Genomic DNA, 17,010 nt, shown 5'->3' with positions numbered 1-17,010 from the left:
CATTTCCTCGCTTAGGAGAACACCCACAACATCATCAAACTTAAGAGTATTTGTGCCAGAGATAGAATTACTTACAGCCATCACAAGGCTGTCCCAACTATCCGGTAGAGATGATAGTATAAGGAGAGCTCGCACTTCGTCATCGAAATTGATTTTCACTGATCGAAGTTGACTTATGTTTGTGTTAAAGTCATTTAGGTGTTCTGCAATTGAACCATTCTCTGCCATCTTTAGATTGAACAAGCGCTTCATAAGGAATAACCTTATTGGATGCCGATGGTTTCTCGTAGAAGTCGTCAAGTGACTTCATCAAGTCCTCCGTGGTCTTCATCTCCAAAACATTGAAGGCCACCGTTGATGCCAAGCTTAACCGGATTGTTCCCAGTGCCTTTCGATCAAGGACAATCCATGCTTCATCTGCCATTGTTGTGGGCTTCTTCGCAAGACCGCCTAGTGGCAAATAGAGGTCCTTTTGGTAGAGATAGTCTTCAATCTGCATCTTCCAATGTTGGTAGTTTTTGCCGTTAAACTTCTCAATCTTGAGCTTCCCTTCCTCCGCCATAACTCCCACTCAATTCAAGGAATCCTTTCCTTGAGATAATTTAGCTACGAGCAAACCTTGCTCTGATACCAGTTGTTAGGAAATAAGACGTAGCTAAATAGATAATTGAGTAGATTACTTAATGGAGAGAGACAGATTTATATACACGAGATTATAGAGTAGAGAGAGAGAGAGAGAGTACACACGATATACGTGGTTCACCCAATGTGGGCTACGTCCACGGGAAAGCAGCCACTCAATGGCTTTAGTACTTCAAAACAAGAAGTAGTTTACAAAGGGATTATACCCTTAATGGAGCTCCCGCCTTGCTTCACTCTCACTACCTCACATTCACCTTGTTGCATCAACTTCACACTATGAAATGTGTGTAGAAATGGCCTCTTTTTATAGGCCAAAAGGGCTGCCCTCTCTTATGAGAGACAGCCATGTGTAGCCGCCCTTGTGCGAATAAGTCCAAATCGGACCCTCCAATCCGCCCATGTGTGGCCGCCCTTGAGAAGACAAGTCCGCTTTTGAATTCGGCCACCGGCCACCGGCCATTGACTTCCGACCACCGGCCATCGGCCATTGACTACCGGCCACCGGCCAACCGACCGGTTGTTTTCCGACCACTTTTCGGCCGCCATCCGGCCATAATATTCCGACGAAAAAGAATATTCCGGCGAAAAAAGTCTCGGGGGCCTCCGCCCCCAAGGCCTTTAAAGTTGCCCCTGATTCTTGTCCGTGAAAATTTTGGTTTCGGGTGAGTGATTTTCCTTCACGCACGATGGCTTCTCCTCATAATGGGGGCCTTACAAATGTGCACTTTTACCACAGAGAATTACAAGGGTAAATCAGGCTCCATACTTAACATGGATGCCTGATACTCTCTCATCGGAATGGAGGCTTTGACTCTCATATGCTATGGCATACTCTTCTTGAAGCAAAACTGCTCCAAGGCAATCTCCACAAGCATCACATTGGACCTCAAATGGTTTTGAGAGATCCGGTAGTGTAAGCACCGGTTTAGAAGTAAGATTTTCTTTAAGTTTTTCAAAAGCACTTTGCTCTTTAGCAGTCCATATGTACTTAACATTTTTCTTGGTCAAGTCATGTAGTGGTCATGCTATTTGGGAGAATTTAGCTATAAAGTGCCCATAGTATGCACACATACCAATAAAGCATCATAGCTCATGTAGATTCCTTGGATTAGGCCCTCCTTTTATTACCTCAACCTTGGCTAGGTCCATACGGATACCATCTTGAGAGATAATATGACCTAAGTATTAAATCTCTTGGAGGAAAATTTCACTGTTTTTTTGGTTAATGAAAAGTTTATTCTCCCTCATAGCTTGACAAACTGCGTGAAATGTTGCTTATGCTCCTCCCAATATTTGGAGTATATGATAATGTCATCCAAGAACACTCCAATGAACTTGCGGTAGGGTCTAAAGATTTTCTCCATTAGGCGGTTGAACGTGGCTAGAGCATTTGTCAAACCAAAAGGCATGACAAGATATTCATAAAGACCAAACGTTGTACGGAACGCGGTCTTTACAATATTCTCATTCACTATCATTATTTGATGATAGCCACTTTTAAGGTCAATCCTACTGAAGTAGTTCAAACCTTGTTGCTTATCAAATAGGTCTTGTACCCGCGATACAAGAAATCTATTTTTGATAGTGATACGATTTAGTGCTTGATAGTCCACACACATGCGATATGTGACATCTTTCTTTTGTACTAAAAGGAATGGAGAACAAAAGGGAGAGGAGCTAGGCCTCAACATCCTCTTGTCTACCAGCTCATGCACTTGCCTCATAATCTCCTCTTGTTGAGCTTGATAAACTCTATAAAGAGGTTTATTAGGCGGTGAGCTCCGGGTAGAAGCTCTATCATATGGTCATTATCCCCTCGTTTTGGAGGTAACTCCATAGGGATGTCATCAATAAATACATCTTGGAATCCATTTAAAAAATTAGACAAATCTAAATTTTCTTGATTCCTACCGCTTTGTTTTGTTAAAACATTAGCATCATTTCGAGACTCTTTGACAAAAATCATGTACGAAGAAACCGAGCTTTTCATTGACTTGTCAAAAGCAGGTGAATTTACAAGTAGTATAGTATGACCGGACTCATTAGCATCTATATACATGCTCTTTTCCCTGTAGGTGAAGTAGAGTCTCCTTTCAGGGAACTTCATGTTGGTAGCCATGCAGTTGAACCATGGTGCCCCTAGGATAACATCCTCATGTTGGAGAGGAGAGATAAAAAAGTCTTCTTTGTCAACGTAGCTTTTGACATGAAGCCTCAACTTCCCAATCAAGGGAGTAGCGAAGGCTTGATGTCCCTTGAAAGCCTCATTGTGGCAATTACAATATCTCCCATCTCGAAATCTTGTATGCCCAGCTTTGAGGCCAACTCCGTTGTTGATATGAAGTTGTATCCAGGATCAAATATGATGAAGGCATCATGCTCCCTCACATTCTCCCAAGCATATGAAAGGGATGATCCTTTGCAATGAGCATCCTCTTTTGGAGCTTCGATCGTGGAAGCTCTAGGAGTCTCATTGCGGGCATTTCTTTTGGGGCAAGAACGATAGCCATGTCCTTGCTCCCCACACTTAGAGAATTTGTGATCTTTATGAAAAGCCTCTAGCACTTTAGGAGAGAGTTTTGTTTTTACCTTTGTAAACTCCTTTCTCCTTGGTCTTGTTGTTGTTGTTGGAATTGCCTTGAGAAGAACTTTGAGCATTGTTCTTCCCCTTTGCATCACTTTAATGTTTGTTTTCCATGGGCTTGGCATTCCTTTTAGCCCCTTGTTTGAAATTGATACGAGATACAACCATAGTGTGGTGGATGACTTCAGTAATAGAACCAGGCTGTTGGGAGTTGACATACTCGGCCATTTCTTCAGGTAATCCTGCAAAAAATTGTTGCTTTTGCTTGGCAAAGTCTATCTTTCGAAAGACTGTAGCTTTGAGATATAAGGCCCAAAACTTGCCTACATGTTTGTGTATAGACTCATTGGACAGTAGCTTTAAACTTCGCCATTCAATGAGCACTTTATCTTTGGCGTCGTTAGCAAGGAATTGCTTCATGATGGAAACTCGTAAGGGTTTCCATGTTTTTGGAACGTCGCCTTGCCACGAAGGCTAGCCCACCATTGATGAACATATTTTTAAAATTGCATAGCTACATGACGTAGCTTGGAGCATTCATCAGTGAAGCCCTCATCTCCAAAGGCCGCATCAAATTGCTGGATGAAGGCCAATACTTTGTCAGTAGCACCAAAGGTGCCATCATAGGTGAGAAAAGAGATACTCTTTCCTCCCTCTTTGAACTTCTTAACCTTGTGGTACCTTTTCCAAGTAGGGTAGGATTTGCGATGTCCTCTCCTCTTATATTCTCTAAAAGAATAACCGTTGCTTTTCTCGGAAGAGGAGGAAGGTGAAGAAGAAGGAGAAGAGGGTGACCTCTTTCTTGCCTTTTTCTTCCTTTGTTTCCTCTCTTCCCTTTCAGAGTGACGAGGAGAAGGACTATAGGATGATCTTTTCCTCTTGGGAGGAGTTGGAGATCGTCGAGATCGCCGTCTTCGTGGAGCCACATCTTTAGAGGAATTCGGAGATTCACTTCTTTCTCATTCATTGGATTCCTCCTCTTCTCTTATCGAAGAGACTCTTCTTTTGAAAGTCTAAACAAGAGGCTTCCTCAGCTCTCTCTCTTCGTGGAGAGGTAGGTAAATCCATAAGGACGAAGTTGTTGGGTAACTTCAATTGCAAGGCAGGGTTGCCCAACGCTTGTTGTAACCTAGTAACAAGATAGTTCACAAACATTGGGGCATAATCAATAGCACCTTCATGTGCAAAATCAAAATTGTCAATATTCATTTTGCTCTCTTGATTATTGTTAGCCATGCTAATTAAACTTATGTATATGCTACTTTGTGCTTTTGTACCCTCAAAAACCTTAGTTGCTACTCTTCTTTACCTTTGAAAATTAGCTCTCAAGTAGCCGCACCCATGGTTTAGATATTATTGATTGCAAAGAGTAGTGGAGAGGGTCTAACATTGCCCGCTTGATTATGGTTCCTATTGAGCTTGCTAGTAGCTCAATAATGGTTAAGCCTCGAGAGACTCCATTATTAAGTCTATAGTTCCCAACGGTGTACCTCAAACTAAGTCCTTTTCAACCAAGATAATAGATCCCTGTCCCACTTACCCTCTTGCAATGAATAGGTCCAACCTTTCATGGAAAACTTAAGTACTTCTCTTCTTAAGCAAGAAAGAGAAACCAATAGCTATGATACCAATATAATGGTAATGGACTATGAACATTGAAATTGTAATGAGCATTTCCATGAGAATACTTTGAGAAAATAGAGGGTGAACTTGATTAGAGTTAGCAAGATAACCATTATACTTAATTAACTTGGCATGAACAATACTTTGCAAGAGAGAGAATTTGAGAACTTGACAACAATTGAGGACATAATTTATGTGGAGCCGGTCCCCCCTCTGAAAGGCTTTTGTATTATAGTTTCTCCCATAAAGAGAGAAATGGTACAATACAAGCTTTGTGTTCCTTGAGACCTTGACAGTGCAATGAAGATAAAGAGATTCATGCACCACAATTATGCATGTAACTTAGATAATTGAAAGCATTAACTTATCCCCGACCTCAGTCCCAAGACCTCAAACACCTTCAAAGGTGGAGAGAGATAGCAGGGAATGGAGGTAGGGAAGAGGAAGAAGAAGTATTCTTACAAGAAAGAAATAGTATCCTCTCATACCATCACTCATAGAGCTTAGCATAGCATAGTAGCATAGTAATGGAGATGAAGAAGATGGCTAGCATAGCATTGAAGGATGGCTCTTGGTTGGGTTTTCATTCCATAGCCAAGAGTGTTGGTGTAGGCTCTCAACTTCTCAACAAACTTGGAGAAGGAGATGAAGTTCTTTACACTTCACAGAATGAGAGTGTGTGTATACCTCAAGCTAACCCCCTTCTTGCTTGGGGTGACCCCTCATCCTAGTTCATGCCTTAAGCTCATTGGCTCTCTCAAGCCTATCCAATCACAAGCCTAGGTCAATTCAAGCAATAGAGGTAGTCTTTGGACAAGCGTCCTCCTTATCCCTTTGAGAGAGAGGGATTGAATAATGCTTAAATAATTAATTTAATTAACTAGATTCATTGGACCTCTCAAAGGATAAACCAATAGGCTTTAGTTACACTATGGGGGCAACCTTGCTAGGGGCTTGACATGTGTCCTACTTGCCTCTTGAGGGAAAGGGGTGTCCCTTGGGTAAATGTGAGACTTTCCAATCACATCCCCTACTTTTGGGGCTCGCCCCCTCCTTTCTAGGCCTTTATTTGACTTCAAGCATCTCAAGCACCTTGGCCCCCATGTAATGGAAATGGCTTATGAACTTTGAGAATGAAATTAAGAGAATTAAAGTGAGCATTTTTATGAGATTACTTTTAGAACATAGAGGGTGAACTTAAGTGATGGTAGCAACATGAACATAGTACATAATTAACTTGGCATGAACAATACTTTTCAAGAGAGAGAGTATTAGAGAACATGACAATAGTTGAGGACTGGATTTACTCGAAGCCGGTCCCCTCTCCAAAGGCATTTGTATTATAGATTCTCCCATCAAGAGAAACTTGGTATAATACAATCTTTGTGCTCCTTGTGACCTTGGTGATGCTATGAAGATGGAAAGCTTCATGCATCACGAGCATAACATAAACTTTGCAAAAATCATTAACTATCCCAGCTTTAGTCCCAGGCCTCAAACACTTCCAAAGGTGGAGAGAGCTAGCGAGGAATGAGGGTAGGGAAGAGGAGGAAGAGATTCATAGGAGAAAGAAATAGTCCCTCACTTATCATCACTCTTCTTGCTTAGCATAGCATAATAGCATAGTAATGAAGATGAAGAAGATGGCAAGCTTAAGCATTGAAGCATGGCTCTTGGTTGGATTTGCATTCCATAGCCAAGAGTATTGGTGTAGGCTCTCAACTTCTCAACAAGCTTGGAGAAGGAGATGGAGCTCTTGCACTTTGCACTCCACACAATGAGAGAGTGTGTGTGTTTGTGTATGGGAGAGTATACCCCCCTCTCTTGCTTGGTCCACCCCCCCCCCCCTCTCTCTCTCTCGTATTATTTAATTATATCATTTGGATATATGTCCTCTTTTTTCTCTTTCATAGAAATAACTTAATTGTTTATTTTTATGCATTTAAATTCTCATTGGACCCCTTTAAAGCCTATCCAATAGGATTCAAGCACATCATGAGGGCCACATGTGGAGGATTTGACATGTGTCTTTTATGCTTCTTTAGTCATTTGGTTTGAATTGAACACTTCAAGCACTTAGTCAATTAAGCATGGAAACCATTTATGCCTCTTGAGAATTTACCTTTGAATTAAACACTTCAAGAATCTTAGTCATTTAAGCATGAGAATTACTTCAAGCTTGGACAATGTTCCCACAAATAGTTTAAGCACTTTAGTTAGCAAGCACGACAAGCACCTCATGCTTGGGTAGGATTCCCACCTCAAGGTCAGCCCTAGCTTGCCTAAGGTCAAGCCTAAGGTCAAACTTTTTAACACTAGCCTTTGGAGGTCTTTAATAAAGCTAACCCTAAGGAATTTAAGCTCCATTAAATGCACGCCGCTCTTTGATAAACTACCTTCTTTTGGACCCCTATTGAGATGTAACCATCTCTCCTCTTGGTCCCTTGCTGAGGTAGATTTAGAAGCACTTATTGCACATTACTCTTTGGTAGACCGTCTCCTTGTGGACCCCTATTGAGATGCAACCATTTCTCCTTTTGGTCCCCTGTTGAGATAGGTCTAGAAGCACATATCTGTATCCTAACTCTTGTTCCCCTTTTATCTTCCCATATTAAATGATCAGTTTAATATAAGAAAATCATTTGGTAAAGTAAGATACTATATTTTATGACATTACCTCTCTATTGAAATCACAGTCGTCCTCGACTATGAGGTAGAGAAGATAAAGCCTAGTCATTAGTGTATGTTTCTAAGCGGGTGGAGGATCCCTTTTTACCCTACGACATCATTCGAGAATGGATGACTAATCCATTTGGTGCTCGAAAGACTTAGCTGCCGCAAGCATGTCTGCTCTTTAGTCCATATCATACTTCCAAAGTAGAGTGACAAGTTCTACTTGGTGTTTTTGGGAGATGTCGTCGCCACAATCATGATCCTAAGCATGCATATTTCTTAGATTTTGTGCACAATAAAAGAAAGAGAATGAGTCTTATAAGACCAAAATATTATTCATTTAAAATATATTTTCATTTGCTTACTCTAGTGTAGCATTGTAAGCATTTACAAGGTTCATATTATCCTTAAGCTAAGTTTCTTGCATCCATCTAGCATCTTTAAAAGGATAATTCTTAAACTTAACAAGATGTCATTGGATAATCTTACCGTTTCTTAGTACCTTGTCTTCTTGTCGAAGAATCCATTCGGACTACAACACCTCTTCTTGATCTTCGACCTCTGGCGGGTCCTCAATTATTGGTTCTTTTTGTGGCTCTCCTTTGTAAGGCTTGAGTAGGCTCACATGGTTAACATTGTGAATGAGCCAATGGTTGGACAACTTTAATTGATAAGCCATCTCATTGATTGGCTTAAGAATTTAAAAAGGACCAGAGTATCTTTTTAGCATAATACTCTTGGTGGCCCGTAGGATTCTTGCCCATAGTATGCCTTAGATGAGCCTTGAGAAACTTTAGCAAGACCCAATCATTTTTCTTAAAGGCTAAGGCTCTTCTGTGCTTGTTAGCATCATCCCTTTTTGCCTTTGCTTTGAGATGGATATAACCTCTTTAATCTTTGGAAAAGATTCTTGTGAATCTCAGCTATATTCATCAGAGCAGCGAAGATCTTCCCATGTACTTTAAGTAGTAAGGGACTTTTGGATCTTCCCTCTTTAACTTCGAAAGGTGCTTTCTCCATAGAAGTATGTACAATGTCATTGTATGCAACGTTGAGCTACTTCCATGACATAGTCTTTTAGTAGATTCAAGAATGATAAGATTAGTTATTTCATTTTGGTCATCCATTTGTGGATGATAGGCCGAAAGAGAAATTTAATCTACCCTAGATTCTTAAAGAGACCCTTCTAAAAATTATTGGTCATTCTAGGATCTTTGTCCGACACTATGGATGTTGGCAAGCCATGATACTTAAAAATTTGAGATCTAAAGAGGGTTGTTGTTTGATGTGCCTTAATAGTCTTTTTGACAGACATAGAGTGTGTTTTCTTTCTAAGCCTGTCGATTGAAACAATCCAAGTTGCTTCCCTCGATCAAATTTCAATTTTTGGTATACCACGCATTTTGAAACATACTCTTGTATGCTTACTTTTCATGGTAGACCAACAGAAATACATTTCTAGTCCAAAGGGTAGATTATGGAATCCTTATTTGCCCCGCATAATGAGAAGCATGGGATTCATACTTGACTTTCTTATTGTCTGGGTGAGTAACACATAGCCTATTTCTGTTTGGAAGATAACCATCCTCCAAGGTGAAAGGTTCTTTTTTTCTTCCCTAATGCAAGGCTGTGATTACCTACTTAAAGTCTTGGTCAGTAGTATACTCATCTATCATAAAAGATAGATCATTGTGAGTTGCTATAGACACCACATTTACCCTTGACCATTGTGAAAGTGCATCGACCACTTGATTGTGCTTGCCAACAATGTGTGCAATATGAAATTTAAATTGTGAAAGAAAATTATTCCACCTCATTTGTTTGTCGGAGTGCTTGGTTTGCGTCATGAAGTTCTTAAGGCTTTGTGATCCATTTGTAGGATGAATGGAGCCCCCCAAGAGATAGTGCTTCCATGTGTCTAGGGCATGTAGAATAGCTAAAAGCTCTTTTTCATTTATGCCCAAGACCTGTTCATCGGCATTGAGCTTGCGGCTCTCATATGCTATGGCATGCCCTTCTTGAAGCAAAACTGCTCTAAGGCAATCACCACAAGCATCACATTGGACCTCAAATGGCTTTGAGAGATAGCATGAGGACTGGTTGAGAGGTAAGCTTCTCTTTGAGCTTGTCAAAAGAATTTTTCTCCTTAGCAGTCCATCAATACTTAACATTCTTCTTTGTTACTTCATGTAATGTTCTTGCTATTTGAGAAAATTTTGCTATGATGCGTCTATAGGATGCACACATACCAATAAAGTTTCTTAGATTCCTTGGATTAGGCCATGCTTTTATTACCTTCAACTTTGATGGATCCATACAGATACCATCTTGAGAGATAATGTGACCTAAATATTGAATCTCTTGTAGAAAAAAAAAATCACTTTTCTTTTGATTAATGAAAAGCTTATTCTCTCTCACAACTTGAAAGATTACCTGGAGGTGTCGCTTGTACTCCTCAAGAGAATCTGAGTGGCTTGAAGATTTTTGTCCATCGTGATTTTGAATGCGGCTAGAGCATTTGTCAAGCCAAAACTTGTAACTTATCAAATAGATCTTCTACTCGTGGCACGGGAAATCTTTTTTTTATAATAGTGATCTTATTTAGTGCTCTATAGTCGACACACATGTGATATGTGCCATCTTTCAATTAAAGTACTAGTGAACAGAATGGAGAGGAGCTAGGCCTCACCATCCCTTTTTCCACCAATTCATGCACTTGCCTCATGATCTCCTCTTGTTGAGCTTGTGAAACTCAATAAGAAAGGTTGAGCTTCCTAGTAGAAGCTCTATTGCATGGTCATCATCCCCTGGTTTTTGAGATAGCTCACTAGGGATGTCATCAAGAAAACATCTTGGAATCCATTTAGGAAATTAGACAACTCTAAGTCCTCTTGATTCCCTTTACTGCTAATTGTGAAAACATTAGAATCATTTACAGATTCTCTAACAAAAATCATATGCACAAAAATAGAGCTTTTCATTGACTTATCAGAAGCAAGCGTATTTACCAGGGATATGGTGTCCCCTGATTCATTAGCATCTATGTACATTCTCTTTTCCCTATAGGTGAAATAGATTTCCTTTCAGGGAACTTCATGTTGGAAGCCATGAGGTTGAACCATGGTGCCCCTAGGATAACATCCTAATGTTGGAGAGGAGAGATAAAAAAGGTCTTCTTTGTCGACGTAGCTTTGGACATGAAGCCTCAACTTCCCAATCAAGGGAGTAACGGAGGCTTGCTATCCCTTGAAATCTCCATAGGCAATTACAATATCTCCCATCTTGAAAGCGTGAATGCCCAACTCCATTGATATGAAGTTGTGAGTAGAGCCAAGGTCAAACAAGATGAAGGCATCATGTCAATAATAATCAATATCTAATTCTCCTAAATGATTTTCTCATGTTAAACTGATCAAGCTAGAATATTGGTTAAGCTAGCAGACCGACCACAGTAGGGATCCAAAGGAGGGAAAATAGGGATCCAAAGGGGGGGCCATCTGCAAAAGAGCTATGTGCAACAATGGGCTCAAAGACCCTAAGGTTCAGCCCATTACGACTTCCAAAATGCTAAGGTTCCAAAATTCAAAGGTTGTGTCCAAAGGTCAAACATTAGGGGAATTGGATGCTTTAAGTGTGTCCGAAAAAGTCTTTGTCAAGCCCTACATAGGAGGGGATGAGCCCAAGAAGTAGGGGATGAGAGAGAAACACCCACACACACTCACAAGCTTCATTTGTACACAAGGGAAAAGAAGGACACCTGTCAGCTCCCTAGGCCAAATGCCCATAAGGTGTACTCAAATCCTATTGGATGGCCATGGAGGTGGACCAATGAGAATTAAGCTAGAGTAAATCTAGTTTAATTAATTTAAAAACACTTAATAAAAGAACCAATAAGAATTAAGCTCTCTAGAAGACTATTGGACAGTCTCCCAAGGGGACCAATGAGCATTCAACAGCCCAATGGCTTGCCTGATTCCTATTGGCTAGGAGGCAAAGGGGTCCAATGAGAGTTTAGTTGCATTTATTAATTACCTAAAGCTCTCACAAAAGGGGAAAGGGGGACACATGTCAGAAGGCTATCACTTATGCTGCTTAATTTCCATTGGCTAGGCCTGGGGAGGTCCAATAGGGTTGTAGCATGAGCATTTAGCAAGGGGGGTTGACCAAGAGAGAGAGGGGGCTGATTTTTGCAAGGCATTATCACACACACACACTCACACAATCTCATGTGCGAAGCAAAGAAGACTCTCTCTCCTTCTCAAGCTTTAATGGAAAGCTTACCACCTACTCCAAGCTTGTGAGAAGGGATGCCTACACCAACAACTCTTGGCTTTGTGATGCAAATCCAACCAAGCTTCAATGCATACTCATCTCCTCTACCATGCTAATTACTAAGCTAATCTATGCTAATATGAGTGATTATGTGAGGAGATGTACATCTTTCTTGTAAGAATACTTCTTCTTCCTCTCAATCTACTGTCATACCCCGCTAGCTCTCACCATCTTCGAAGGTGTGTGAGGTCTTGGGTCTGAGACCGCGAGGAAATTGATGTTGTGTTTGATAAGTGTTTTGCTTAGTGCATGAAGTTTCCATCTTGATTGCACTAGCTAGTATTGAAGGAACACAAAGACTTGTATTGTAAAATGTCTCTCTTGATGGGAGAAACCATAATACAAAGCCTTTTGGAGGGGGAACCGGCTCCATGCAAATCCGGTCCTCAACTGTTGTCAATTGCTTAATTTCTCTCTCTTTTGAAGTATTGTTTATGCTATCTAACTAGGTGTTATGCTTTTTGTTGCTCTCTCCACCCAAGCACTCTTGTTATTCTCATTAGGAAGCTATTCTAATGAAATGCTCACTATGTTCATGCTATTTTCCGCTACACACAAGTTACTAGACCATTAAATGTTACACATCATGCTCCCTTACTTTTCCCCAAGCATAGGAGAGCAATGAGCCATTGCAATGAGTATCTTCTTTTGGAGCTTCAACCATGGAAGCTCTAGGAGTGTCATTGAGTACATTTCTTTTGGGGCAAGAACGATAACCATGTCCTTGCTTCCCACATTTAAAGCATTTATGGTCTTTATGAAAGGCCTCTAATTCTTTGAGAGAGAGCTTATTTTTACCTTTGTAAGCTCCTTTATTCGTGGCCTTGCTGTTGTTGGTGTTGGTGTTGCCTTGGGAAGAGTTTTGAGCATTGCTCTTCCCTATAGCTTCATTTTGATCCTTGTTTTCCATGGGGTTGAAATTTCTTCTCACCCCTTGTTGAAAATTGATCCTTGAAGCAACCATAATGTGGTGCATGGCTTCGATGATAGTGCTGGGCCGTTGTGAGTTGACATACTCAGCCATTTCTTCAGGTAATACCACACAAAATTGTTGATTTTGTTCGGCGAAGTCTATCCTTTGAAAGACTGTAGCTTTGAGATGTAAATCCCAAAACTTGTCTATATATTTGTGGATAGACTCATTGAAGAGCAGCTTCAAGCTTTGCCATTTGGTGAGCATCGCTTGCAAGGAATTGCTTGATTATGGAAACTTGTAGAATTTTCCATGTCTTTGGTGCTTCGTCGTTGCCATGAAGGCTAGCCCACCATTAACAAGCAGATTTCTTAAAGTGCTTAGGCTACATGGTGTATCTTGGAGGACTCCATGAAGCCCTCGTCTCCAAAGGCCGCATCAAATGCTGGATGAAGGCCAATACTTTGTCGGTGGCACCAAAGGTGGGAGTCATAGGTGAGAAAAGAGATACTCTTTCCTCCCTCTTTGAATTTATTGATCTTTTGGGACCTTCACCATGCAAGGTAAGTTTTGCGATGTCCTCTCCTCTTGTATTCTCTAGGAGAATAACTATTTCTTTCATCGGAAGAGGAGGAAGGTGAAGAGGGTGACCTTTTTCTTGCCTTTTTCTTCCTTTGTTTACTCTCTTCCTTTTCAGAGTGACAAGGAGAAGGACTATGGGTTGACCGTTTTCTCTTGGGAAGAGTTGGCAATAGTCTAGACTGCCGTCTTCATAGAGCCACATCTTTAGAGGAACTTAGGGATTCACTTCTTTCTCATTCTTTGGATTCCTCCTCTCTTATGGGAGAGAGTCTTCTTTTGGGAGTCTCATCAAGAGGCCTCCTAAACTCTCTCTCCTCTTGGAGAGGAAGGGAAATCTCATAAGCATGGAGTTGCTGGGTAGCTTTGGCTTGCAAAGTAGGGTTGCCCATAGCTTGATGCAACCTAGTAACAAGATAATTGATAAACATGGGGGCATCATCATTAGCACCTTCATGAGCAAAATCAAAGTTATCAATGTTCATTCTACTCTCTTGGCTATTGTCAGCCATGCTAATTATACTTATGTGTTTACTTAGTGTATCCTTTGGCAATTCAAAACCTTAGTTGCTACTCATCTTAGCCTTTGAAAATAAGCACTTAAGTATCTACACCCACAACTCGAATTGGTTACTTATAGAGAGTAGTGGGGTGGGTCTAACATAACAGAATTGCCAAGGGATAGCTCCTTTCGGACTTCTTATGGCTCAATAATGGTAAAGCCATAGGCAAGTCTAAAAAAACCCCATTATTAAGACCAAAGCTCCCGAGGTGTGCACCATATCCCACATAGTGGGGTCAACAAAATCGATTATAGATCCCAATCCCACTTACCCTAATATAATTAACAAAATCAACCATTAATAGGCTACTTAGGGACCTCTCTTTTTAAGCAAGAAAAGAGAAATCAAATGCTATGATACCATGTAATGGAAATGGCCTATGAACTTTGAGAGTAGCGGAATTAAGAGAATTAGAGTGAGCATTTTTGTGAGATCACTTTGAGAACATAGAGGGTGAATGTAATTGATGGTAGCAACATGAACATAGTACTTAATTAACATGGCATGAACAATACTTTTGCAAGAGAGAGAGTATTAGAGAACATGACAATAGTTGAGGACCTGATTTACTTGGAGCTGGTCCCTCCAAAAGGCGTTTGCATTATAGATTCTCCATCAAGAGAGACTTGGTACAATACAATCTTTGTGCTCCTTGTGACCTTGGTGATGCTATGAAGATGGAAAGCTTCATGCATCACGAGCATAACATAAACTTTGTAAAAAGCATTAACTATCCCAAGCCTTAGTCCCAAGGCCTCAAACACCTTCGAAGGTGGAGAGAGCTAGCAGGGAATGAGGGCAGGGAAGAGGAAGAAGAATCATTCATAGGAGAAAGAAATAGTTCCTCACATATCATCACTCTTCTTGCTTAGCATAGCATAATAGCATAGTAATGAAGATGAAGAAGATGGAAAGCTTAAGCATTGAAGCATGGCTCTTGGTTGGATTTGCATTCCATAGCCAAGAGTGTTAGTGTAGGCTCTCAACTTCTCAACAAGCTTGGAGAAGGAGATGGAGCTTTTGCACTTTGCACTCCACACAATGAGAGAGAGTGTGTGTTTGTGTGGGAGAGTATACCCCCCTCTCTTGCTTGGTCCACCCCCCCTCCCCCTCTCTCTCTCTCTTGTATTATTTAATTATATCATTTGGACATGTGTCCTCTTTTTTCTCTTTGATAGAAATAACTTAATTGTTTATTTTTATGCATTTAAATTCTCATTGGACCCCTTTAAAGCCTATCCAATAGGATTCAAGCACATCGTGAGGGCCACATATGGAGGATTTTGACACGTGTCTTTTATGCTTCTTAAGCGATTTGGTTTCAATTGAACACGTTAAACACTTAGTCAATTAAGCATGGAAACCGTTTATGCCTCTTGAGAGTTTATCTTTGAATTGAACACTTCAAGAACCTTAGTCATTTAAGCATGAGAATCACCTCAAGCTTGGGCAAGGTTCCCACAAATACTTTAAGCACTTTAGTTAGCAAGCACGACAAACACCTCATGCTTGGGTAGGATTCTCATCTCAAGATAAGACCTAGCTTGCCTAAGGTCAAAGGACTTTTTAACACTAACCTTTAGAGGTTTTTAATGAAGCTAATCCTAAGGTTTTTAAAGCTCCATTAGATGGACGTTGCTCTTTGATAGACTATCCGGACCCCTATTGAGATGTAACCATCTCTCCTGTTGGTCCTTTGTTGAGGTAAATCTAGAAGCACTTATTGCACATTGCTCTTTGGTAGACTGTCTCCGTTTGGACCCCTATTGAGATGCAACCATTTCTCCATTTGGTCCCCTGTTGAGATAGGTCTAGAAGTACATATCTATATCCTAACTCTTGTTCCCTTTTTATCTTCCCATATTAAATGATCAGTTTAATATGAGAAAATCATTTGGTAAAGTTAGATATTATATTTATGACACCCCAAGTACCTTAAGCACTTGATGTACCTTAGTCATCAAGCATGACAAACACTTGAAGCACCTTAGTCAACAAGCATGACAAGCACCTTAGTCAGCAAGCACGACAAGCACCTCAAGCACCTTAGTCAGCAAGCATGACAAGCACCTCAAGCTTGGGCCGAGTTCCCACCTCAAGCTCAACCCTAGCTTGCCTAAGGTCCTAGGTCTAAAGACTTTTTTTAACACTAACCGTTGGAGGTCTTTAATGAAGCTAACCCTAAGGTCTTTCAAGCTCCATTAGATAGCATTGCTCTTTGATAGACCATCTCTCATTTGGACCCATTGCCTTTGGTCCCGCATTGGATCTCTTTGTCTCCTGGCCGATAGGAATCAGGCAAGCCATTTAATGTGTTTTTCATAAAATCTAATATATAACTAACTCAAATGATTTTCTCATATTAAACTGATCCATTCTCATTACTTAACACACAAATATCACATGCGACCAAATATGGGTCAAAATCTTCTTCGCCAATAAAGTAAACTTAACTATGATTATGCAATTTTCAACTTTCATTAACATAGTAACATTGGGCTAGGAGTTTATAGAAAGGCTGCACTAACCATGCCCATGCTACTTAATTGCACATGTAATTGCAAGAATTTCACATGCGTTCATTGTTGCCTCCACTTTAGGCACCATCATAACATGCATACAAAAGCTACTTTTTCACATATGGTCAATTGGAGGACACAAGCTTGCAAATCGTACCTTGTGCATGGTGACATGTTTGCAAATTTCTTGCAAACTAGAGCAACTTGTGTGAATGACGAGGAACATTGATGTCCATAGTGGAGAGATAGGTGTCATCACATTGGTTAGCGACCATCATTTCATAATTTTATGGTGGCTCCATGGATTTTTGAATAGGTTTCCTCTATACAAGGTGTATGCGCACGTGCGCGCGCGCACACACACACACACACGAGAGAGAGAGAGAGAGAGAGAGAGAGAGAGAGAGAGAGAGAGAGAGAGAGAGAGAGAGAGAGAGAGAGAGAGTAGGTGATGACCTCAGGTAGAGCAAGCAAGGAGTTGAGAATAAGGGTAGACATGCATGCCCAAAGGAGGCTCCTATAAGAGAGAGAGAGAGAGAGAGAGAGAGAGAGAGAGAGAGAGAGAGAGAGAGTACATTATAT

Source organism: Adiantum capillus-veneris, chromosome 14 (assembly GCF_014529385.1).
Source record: "Adiantum capillus-veneris isolate H3 chromosome 14, ASM1452938v2, whole genome shotgun sequence".
Taxonomy (NCBI): domain Eukaryota; kingdom Viridiplantae; phylum Streptophyta; class Polypodiopsida; order Polypodiales; family Pteridaceae; genus Adiantum; species Adiantum capillus-veneris.
The sequence above is the reverse complement of the archived record's forward strand: the minus strand, read 5'-3'. Positions refer to the sequence as shown.